Raw genomic sequence first — 10,000 nt, 5'->3', positions numbered from 1 at the left:
GTCCTAGCTTTGGTGGAGAGGGGGCTTGGGTGCTGATCATATGTAGATATGGTCAGTTTCTAGGGCATTGTCCTGCTTGATAGGGCAATGTCACTGTCCCTTGCCTCTGCCATTCCTGAGCGGCCTTTAAACCTTCAAACATCCTGTTCGTTCCAGAATCTCGGTGTGGCGAATATGATGCTCTGGATCAGTGGTGTCCAACACATGGCCCGTGAGGTGACAATATATTTTTTCATCGAGTTTCTCTAATTTTCCTAACTACGGAATATGTAACTAAACTATTAAGACTGGCCAAAATAATGTATTTTTGGTAAACCAGAATGACCAACACAATAAGTTGTAACCTTTAGTCTTGCAAGTAAGTAACTGGCTAATCTCTGGTGTCCCTCGAGACCATAACAAAGGGCATCATTGGCCCTCAAAAGGATTTGAGTTTCCCACTCCTGATTTACATGCTTACACTTCGGTTTTTTATTGTAGAAAACCCTGGCCCTCAGCCTTATTAATTTTCTCTTTCATCATTGACCTCAGTAGGGGATGAAACAATGTTAACAAAATATTTGAAATATGGCACCATAATTGTAGCTGTGTATCATTAATAGTGAAGACGGACACTTTCTAATTAGGTTTAGTTTATTGTACTATTTTTTTTTTATTTCCTTGTATTCATCTGTACTGTAAGTTGAGTGCTTGGTATATTGAAAATTGGTTGTTTAAGATGTACTGGACTGACATCGGGGTGTGGCCAAACACGGTAGTACCGTCAGCATATTATACGTGAGCCAACTGGCTTGTTGATATTTGTACAGGCTTGTAACTCTCTGATGTTGAATAGGCTGCTATTCGATCGCTGTTCTATTTTGGGCCCGTCTTTGTCTTTTAGTTTATGAAGAAATGAACAGATGTAGGGCCACCACATAACCTTGCATTACTCCCATTTTCAGTGTGGAGGAGGATACCAAGCTACCAATACTGACTTTTACTTCCATATTGGAATATAAGAATCTCTCTCTCTCTCTCTCTCTCTCTCTCTCTCTCTCTCTCTCTCTCTCTCTCTCTCATACACACACACACACATATATATATATATATATATATATATATATATATATATATATACATATATATATATATATGTATATATATGTGTGTGTGTATGTATGTTTACACAAACACGCATACACACACATATATAAATATATATATATATATATATATATATATATATATATATATATATATATATATATATATATATATATATGTGTGTGTGAGTGTGTGCGTGTAAACACATACATACACACACACATATATATATATATATATATATATATATATATGTATATATATATATATATATATATATATATATATATATATATATATATATATATATATATATATATATATATATATATATATATATATATATATATATGTGAGTGTGTGTGTAAACACATACATACACATATATATATAAACATACATATACACACACACACACACACATATATATATATATATATATATATATATATATATATATATATATATATATATATATATATATATATATATATATATACAAAGTAAGAAATAAAGGAAGGCGTGCAGATTAAATGCTAATTACAAAGTAGTTTAATGAGAGGTTTGAAAGAAAAAGGAAAAGTATTTATACATCATAAATGTGACTGGAATATGTTTATGAAGGAATATTCAGAAAATGCTTAGAATAAACGTTATAAAACAAGTTGACCAGACTCATTAAACATTTCTATCGTGGAAGTGAAGGGTGTGTTGGGATTTGGTAGACAGGTAAATTAACTGTTTGGTTTAAAAAGGGTTGGACCGAGACTTTGTTGTGTCTCCGTCGATTTTTATATATCATAATGAACGAAGTATTTTTAGCAGCCAGAGAGAGAGAGAGCCTTACCTTATTGCCTTATTTTTTGTTTGGGTTCCCCCAGGTCCATCAGTGTGAGGCACCTCGTATATCCACCAGAGAGTTGCTAATGTATCTTCCGGTGTAATTTGCATCTTCCAGTCTTAGATGGTCTGGGATGCATCTTAGGTATTTATCGAGCTTATTCTTAAACACATCTACGCTCACTCCTGATATGTTTCTTAGATGAGCTGGCAGCACATTAAATAGTCGCTGCATTATCGATGCTGGTGCGTAGTGGATTAATGTCCTGTGCGCCTTTTTTAGTTTACCTGGTATATTTTTTGGCACTATTAATCTACCTCGGCTTGCTCTTCCATGATGTTTTCAATAATTCCTTCTATTTGCTTCCATGCTTGTATTATCATGCAGCGTTCTCTTCTCCTTTCTAGACTGTATAGTTTTAAAAATTTCAGTCTTTCCCAGTAGTCAAGGTCCTTAACTTCTTCTATTCTAGCAGTATAGGACCTTTGTACCCTCTCTATTTGCGCAATATCCTTTTGGTAGTGTGGGTACCATATCACATTGCAGTACTCGAGTGTACTACGTACATAAGTTTTGTAAAGCATAATCATGTGTTCAGCTTTCCTTGTTTTAAAGTGTCTGAATAACATTCCCATTTTTGCTTTACATTTAGCCAACAGTGTTGCTATTTGGTCGTTGCATAACATATTCCTATTTAACATTACACCAAGGTTTTTAATTGCTTCCTTGTTTGTGATTGTCTCATTATTAGGTCCCTTGTATGCATATACCATTCCTTCTCTGTTTCCATAATTTATCTCCGCCCATTCATATATTTTGTTTAGATCTCTTTGTAGTGAGTTCCTATCTTCATCACAAGTAATTTCTCTACTTATTCTTGTGTCATCGGCGAAACTTCTCACTACGGAGTTTTCAACATGACAGTCTATGTCTGAGATCATAATAACAAACAGCAGTGCAGCTAACACCGTACCTTGTGGCACACCAGATATTACCTGGGCTTCATCTGATTTCTCGTCATTTGCAACCACTATCTGTTTTCTGTTTTGCAGGAATTCTTTTCCCATTTTCCTATCTTTCCCACAATATTATGCTTTCTCATTTTTTTCTCCAATATGTTATAGTCTACCTTGTCAAAGGCTTTTGCAAAATCTAGATAGATCACATCTGTGTCTTTTTCATTTATCATATTTTTGTATATGTTTTCATAGTGTGCTATCAGTTGGGTCTGTGTACTTTTTCCAGGCACGAAACCGTGTTGACCCATATTAAACAAATTATTTTTAACCAAATGGTTCATTATTTTCTTTTTTATTACCCTCTCATACACTTTCATAATATGTGATGTTAGACTAACAGGTCTATAATTGCTTGCCTCTAGTCTTGGTCCACTTTTGAAGATAGGGGTTATATAAGCTAATTTATGTTTAACATATATCTCGCTCATATCTACACTTTGTCTTAGCAGTATTGCAAGCGGCTTCACGATAGTGTTTGCAGTTTTTTTTTAACAAAATCGCTGGAACTCCATCTGGTCCGGCTGCTGATCCATTTTTAATTTCGTTTATAGCCGTGACAATATCTGCTTCATTAATATCTATATCCGTTAGATATTCAACATTTTCTTCTCTCATTTCTGTTTCATTATTCTCATTCGCAATTCTTGGTGTGAACTCACTCTTATATTTTTCTGCTAATATGTTGCATATTTCCTTTTTTTTCATTCGTTAGCCGTCCTTCAATTCTTAGAGGGCCTATTTCTAATCTCCCTTTATTCATCTTTTTGCATAGGAGTAAAGTACTTTGGGGTTTCTTTTTATATTTTGAAGTGTCCTTTCTTCTAAGTCCCTCTTTTCATTTTCTTTCGACTGTATAATCTTTTGTTCTGCATTTTCTATCTTACATTTTATTTCCCTCATTTTCCACACTTTTTTTCTTTTGCAAGATTTTTCTTCCACTTTCTCATTTTCTGAAATAAGATCCTTCTGTCTCTTGGTATGAACGTCTTTTGTTTATTGTTTTTTTTTTCGGTACATATTTTTCAACAATTTTCTTCAGTATTTTGTACAGTATGTCCGTATTTACCTGTATATTATCACTTACAAATACATTTTTCCATTCTTTATTCAGTTCTTCATTTATTTCTGACCATTTTATATTCTTACTGTAAAAATTATATTTTCCATATCCTTCCCAAAGTTTTGTGCTTTTATTAATTCTGCGATCACTTGCTTTGGAATGGACTATCAATTCTATGACATTGTGGTCTGAAATTCCCGTGTTATACACTATTATTTCTTTAACATAATTCACCTCATTCACAAATACTAGATCTAGGACATTTTCCTTTCTTGTTGGAATGTGGTTTATTTGTTGCATACTATGTTGTAATAGCATATCTTGAAGCTTTTCAAATTGCCTCTTATCTTCTGTGCTACTATTACTATCTTTTTTATATGTATACATACAACCACTTTCTTCTATCCGTTCTTTCCAATCCACGAAAGGAAAGTTAAAATCTCCGGATAGGAGTAAATTCCAGTCTTTATGGTTTCTACATATATCATCTATTTTTTCTATTATTATGTCAAACTCCTTAGTGTTTGGGGTTCTGTAAACTACAATATTCACTAGTTTTTCAAATTCAAATTCTACCGCAATCAATTCACATTCTGTGTTGCTGTATTTTTCACAGACTTTTCCTTGATTTATGTCTCTTCCATATATTGCGGTTCCCCCTTGATTCCTATTTTTTCTGTCTGATCTATAAGTTTGGAAACCCTTTATCTGGTCATCACTGCCAGTCTCTTGGGAATACCATGTTTCACTTATATTTAATATATCTATTTTTTCAATTTGGGTTAGTTCTTCTAAGAACTCTATTTTCCTTTTAGAGTTACTCGTGACTAAACCCTGTGGATTAATCACTATTATGGTTTGTGTTTCATCCCCATTATTTAATATTGGTAATAATATGGATTCTCCCATGCTTCCTTCCTGTTCTGATATGATGTTCTTTTCTTCATTTCCCGGAATTCTGCCATTAAAAAAAATCCAGAGAGAGAGAGAGAGAGAGAGAGAGAGAGAGAGAGAGAGAGAGAGAGAGAGAGAGAGAGAGAGAGAGAGAGAGAGAGAGGAGAAAATCTAAATCCAACATTGTATAATAAGAAAATAATTCATAAATTAAGTTTAGAATCGCTTTTGATATAATACTAATTTGAATGTACAGTAGTTAATAAAAGGACGAAATTAAAAGTATATTTGAATAAAAAGAAGCATATGGAAAATTGCGAGTTATAAACAGAGTAAAGCCAAAGAGATTGAAAATAGACTTGAATTCTTCACGGAAATTAAGGATGAACTATAAGATTAAATTGCTGAAGCAACTCTCCTTCACAGCTGGAGAGTTAAATGCGAATGAAACGAAAAGGGTCGAAGTTATTAAGAGGTTCTCCTCATTTGATATATGTAGTTGTAAAAAGAAATAGAAATGCATGAAATAAGAAGATACCTAAAAGTTGTAAAATAGTTAGTACAGGTGAAAAGGTTAATCAAAACGTGATGGGAGAGATAGATGAAATGGAAAGAATAGAGGTCGATTGATTGACGAAAATGTGTACAATTCGGCAGTGTAAGGATGGGGAATGATAAGAGCCTCAAAGGGTCAGATAGATGGGGTCAAATAGAATACTGTAAAGGATAAACTTTATTACAGAGGAAGCTAGACTGAGAGAGAGAGAGAGAGAGAGAGAGAGAGAGAGAGAGAGAGAGAGAGAGAGAGAGAGAGAGAGAGAGAGATGTAGACGTGAATATTGCAGTGTGCAAGAGAGTTCGTCACTTTGCTGATAATCCTTCCGCATGGGTGCATCCAAGGTCCTTTAATTAAATATCCTCGAGTGGACGAAGTTGCCTATTCTATGGAAGTTTACGGCGTTCGGTAAACCCACGATTGAGTTGATAAAGTGTTACTATGACAATCACTCTTGTGGACTTTCCTTCGCTACACACACATCATATATATATATATATATATATATATATATATATATATATATATATATATATATATATATATATATAGATAGATATATATATATTGTGCATATATATACATGTATATATATATATATATATATATATATATATATATATATATATATATATATATATATATATATATATATATATATATATAATGTGTGTGACCTGTGTATGATTATACATCCGTAATATACGTATGAACTTAAAAGTTTTTTAGCAACATGATTCACCCAACCACGTATAAAAACAATTTAAAGTCTTGAAAACAACCAAAACTCCCGGCACACGGGAGAGAATTAATTTCATTATCATCAGCAAAACGGAGTTGGGAAGGAGAGTGGAAAGGTAAATAAGCAGAAAATGGGCCTTGGAGGCCTGAATCTTAACTGAATTACACCCTCTCAAATCAGATATGCTCTCGAGATCGGAGCTAATAGAATCTGACGGAGACAGAACAATTTCGGATGGAAGCCGAATAGCGGAGCAGGGCTGCGAGTCGAAAGTAGATGAGGCTGTAGCTTAGGGTCTTGCAGTGCACCGTGTTATGTTATTATTATTTTTTTTTTTTCAATTTAAGCTAGATGTCTTTAGTTTGGGGGGATAGTGAGGATGAGAAAGATGTGAACGATGAGAGTGGGTAGTATTTTCTTGCTTGAGTGTACACTTGGGCATACTATTTTATCTCATTTACCTTCCTCCTGTTTTTTATAGTTTATATATATGTAAGACCTATTTTAATATTGTTACTGTTCTTAAAATATCTTATTTTTGTTTATCACTTGTAGTTTCTTTACTTCCTTTTTTCCTTTTCTCACTGGTCTATTTTTTCCCCGTTGGAGCCCTTGTGCTTATAGCTTCTGCTTTTCCACGTACTGTAAGGTTGTAGGGTACCTAATAATAATAATAATAATAATAATAATGATAATAATAATAATAATAAAAATAATAATAATAATAATGATGATGATGATGTTTAAAAAAATATGTAGATATTTTAATTAGCGTGCCCATTTTAAGATTGATTAGGTTTTTACATAATTAGGTAGAGTGTATCAGTGGAGTACCTAATAAATGTAATAAATAATAAGGCAATTCATTCTAATTAATTAGATCGATGAAAATAGAGAATTATCTACTACTGGTTAACGGCATTGCTAAATTAAATTAGGAAGAAATATAATGGATAAAGAATTTTTTTTTTTAATGATATCTTCATTAAGTTTACTCGGCAGTATTTTTCAACCAATAAGGAAAAATATGACGAAAAGAGAGAAGCCAAATCAAAATAGCAAAGATAAGAAACAGCGCCTCCACTCTTCCAGAAATCGCATGGATCTCAAGCCTTTGGAATTGCTCACCAATCCTTTTACGTGGTTCTCTTCACGCGTGTAGACCGAGTCACTGTTTTCTGTTCTTCAACTAAAGTTCTGTTTCTTTTACTTCTTTACTTGTGTTGCGATGATTATCTTTACTTTTTTCACTTTCTCTGCATTTTCATAAATAATCCTCGAGTCTCCTTTTTTGTTGTTGTACGATATTTCTTCTTGATAGCTCTGTTCTGCACTTTTATTTTATTATAGCGATCACATTTCCTTAATACACAGATGTTTTTTTTTTTTTACTCCTATTACAATTTCAATTTTGTTTTGTTCGTTTCTTCAGTTTCTTCAAAAATATGTAATTCTTTTTCTTCTCTACTGCATTGCCTTTTTAATACTATTAGAGATATTTTTATCTATAGACGTCTACATTATATATTTTCTTAATCTTTTTCACAGCAGTTTTTTTCACCAATATTGTCTATTTAGTATTCCTGTTACTCCTCGACTTTTACTAGCCTATCCTTTCTTCCACGTTTTACGAGCTCTCTAAAGAGCAATAAGTCCCTCGCATGGAAGCTTGGAAGAAGCGTATATGTTTTTCCCCCCACATATTCTTTTCTTATCCTAATAAATTTTGCTTTCTATAATCCGCTTCTGGATCTTTGCTTTCACGCTCTCCTTTTTACTCTTCTTATTCAGATTTACGGCTGGATTTGTTTAATTCCACCCTCTCTCCGCCTGTCGTTGAAATGATTTACATTATGATTCCCTCTTCGTTTCTTTTACTTCTGACCCATTATTTTATTTTACTACATCTTCTTCTATCTGCTTCTTTTAGATGTACACCCAAATCATTTCCATCACGACTAACTGAAAGGAGCAGAGTAAGCCAAAAGCCTCTTTACGATACAACCCTCTTGTCACACATCCATTTCGCGAGTGGATTTCCAAGCATCTGACTTCGAATATTCTTTTTATGATTGTCATCTCCGGCTTCCTTTTTCAACACATGGCTGCATTTCAGGGGTGGGGGTGGGGTTGGGGGTTAGCAGTTGGGGGTTGGCGGGGAGAGGGATTGGGCACAGCTTTATGTCAAGTACAAGCTTTGAAATAACAATATGTGTCAGAGATGCGTTCGCTTTTAATTAAATACCAATAACATTTTAGCTCTGAGCACAAAATTCAATTCCGCCTCAAAGCAATGGACTGTTTGAGAATTGACAGTCTATGAAAATTTATCATGCACAATTCAGTTTCGAAATTTATATACAAATTGAGCAGTAATGTGAATATAAAAGGGGGGAAAGAGCATTGGATGTGTTCTGTTGAAAAAAAATAGAATGACAAACATTTTCCTTTTGTTAATCAATAAATGGTAAATGTCAATTCAATGGACTAGGATTCAGTAAACAAAGTCCCCTAAAATTGAATGATATTGAAATGTGGGATACATTTAAATATTTTGGAAACGTTAATGCTATATCTCACCTAGGAATATTTATTCATGATTTTTCTCTGCATCTCCAATGTATTTTTAGAGAAAATAAAACAAATGAACTCTGTTTTCGAGGCATTCAAATGTCTGTCTTCATGTGGTCTTTTGGCTTTTGCTTGAACAATAAGATTGAACCTGTTTCCATCTTATCTGGGAAATTAGATGATCTTATGAATCTTTCTTTTTCTCTCTCCCTTCATATCTTTCCCTTTATTGTCATCATCTCCTACGTCTATTGACGCAAAGGGCCTCGGTTACATTTTGGCAGTCGTCTACATCTTCTTCTCCATCCATCATCTACTTCGCGCTTCATAGTCCTCAGTCATGTAGGCATGGGTCTCCCAATTCTTCTAGTGCCTTTCGGAGCCCAGCTGAACGTTTGATGAATTAATCTCTCTTGGAGAGTGAGAAGAGCATGCTCAAACCTTCTCCATCTACCCCTCATCCTGATCTCATTCACATGACCCTCAAGTAATCTCTCTTATAGTTTCAAGTAATCTCTCTTATAGTTTCATCTCTTATAGTTTCTCATTCTATACCCCTCTTAATCATGAGTTTAGTTCTCTCTCTCTCTCTCTCTCTCTCTCTCTCTCTCTCTCTCTCTCTCTCTCTCTCTCTCTCTCTCGCTTTAGTTGCAAGAGCCCAAGTTTGTTCTGGAGGCATCTTGGGAATGGAAACTCTCCAGCGCAGCCCCTCACCGTCGGGTTCAGGAGTGCAAAGCCATAGCAAAAATATCGAGCCTTTGATGGAAAACAGCCAACGTTCCTAAAAGGATCTGTAGCGTTTTATCATGCAGTTTTCCCCTATATTTTCCCATCTCTTTTCAACCTCTTTCAACAGGCACATACACAATAAAGCTTAAATCCAATTATTTACACATAATTTAATCATTTAATTTTTTATTTTTTCATTTATTTTTTTTTACATATCCAAAGTTCTTCCTTTTGGACCCATTTCTTTTTTTTACCTTACTAGATATATGTAAATATCTACAGTCGGACACAGGAATTCCTGGCACACCTGACTCCGAGGAAGTGCACCCTGTAACACCCTTACTGCGCTTTAAGTTACTGCGTGTAGCCCGGCCCACCATCACTGCAGCCATATGTCCCCTCCACTCAGTTCGGTTACTCGTTGTGTAGTGAGGATGTGACAGGGAGGCATTCATCAAAGCTTGTGGCCAGTAATTTCTGTATCCAACTGTATATAAGAAAA

At 34.2% G+C, this 10,000-nt stretch overlaps 1 protein-coding gene across 1 annotated transcript in view; it reads right to left on the bottom strand.

The window, feature by feature from the left end:
• The window catches only part of LOC137641215 (irregular chiasm C-roughest protein), a 223,046-nt gene that overhangs the window by 135,173 nt on the left and 77,873 nt on the right, over nt 1-10,000 (bottom strand). The window lies entirely within an intron of this gene.

This window comes from Palaemon carinicauda, chromosome 5, assembly GCF_036898095.1.
Source record: "Palaemon carinicauda isolate YSFRI2023 chromosome 5, ASM3689809v2, whole genome shotgun sequence".
NCBI classification, from domain to species: Eukaryota; Metazoa; Arthropoda; class Malacostraca; order Decapoda; family Palaemonidae; genus Palaemon; species Palaemon carinicauda.
This window is presented reverse-complemented; position numbering and strand designations above follow the sequence as displayed.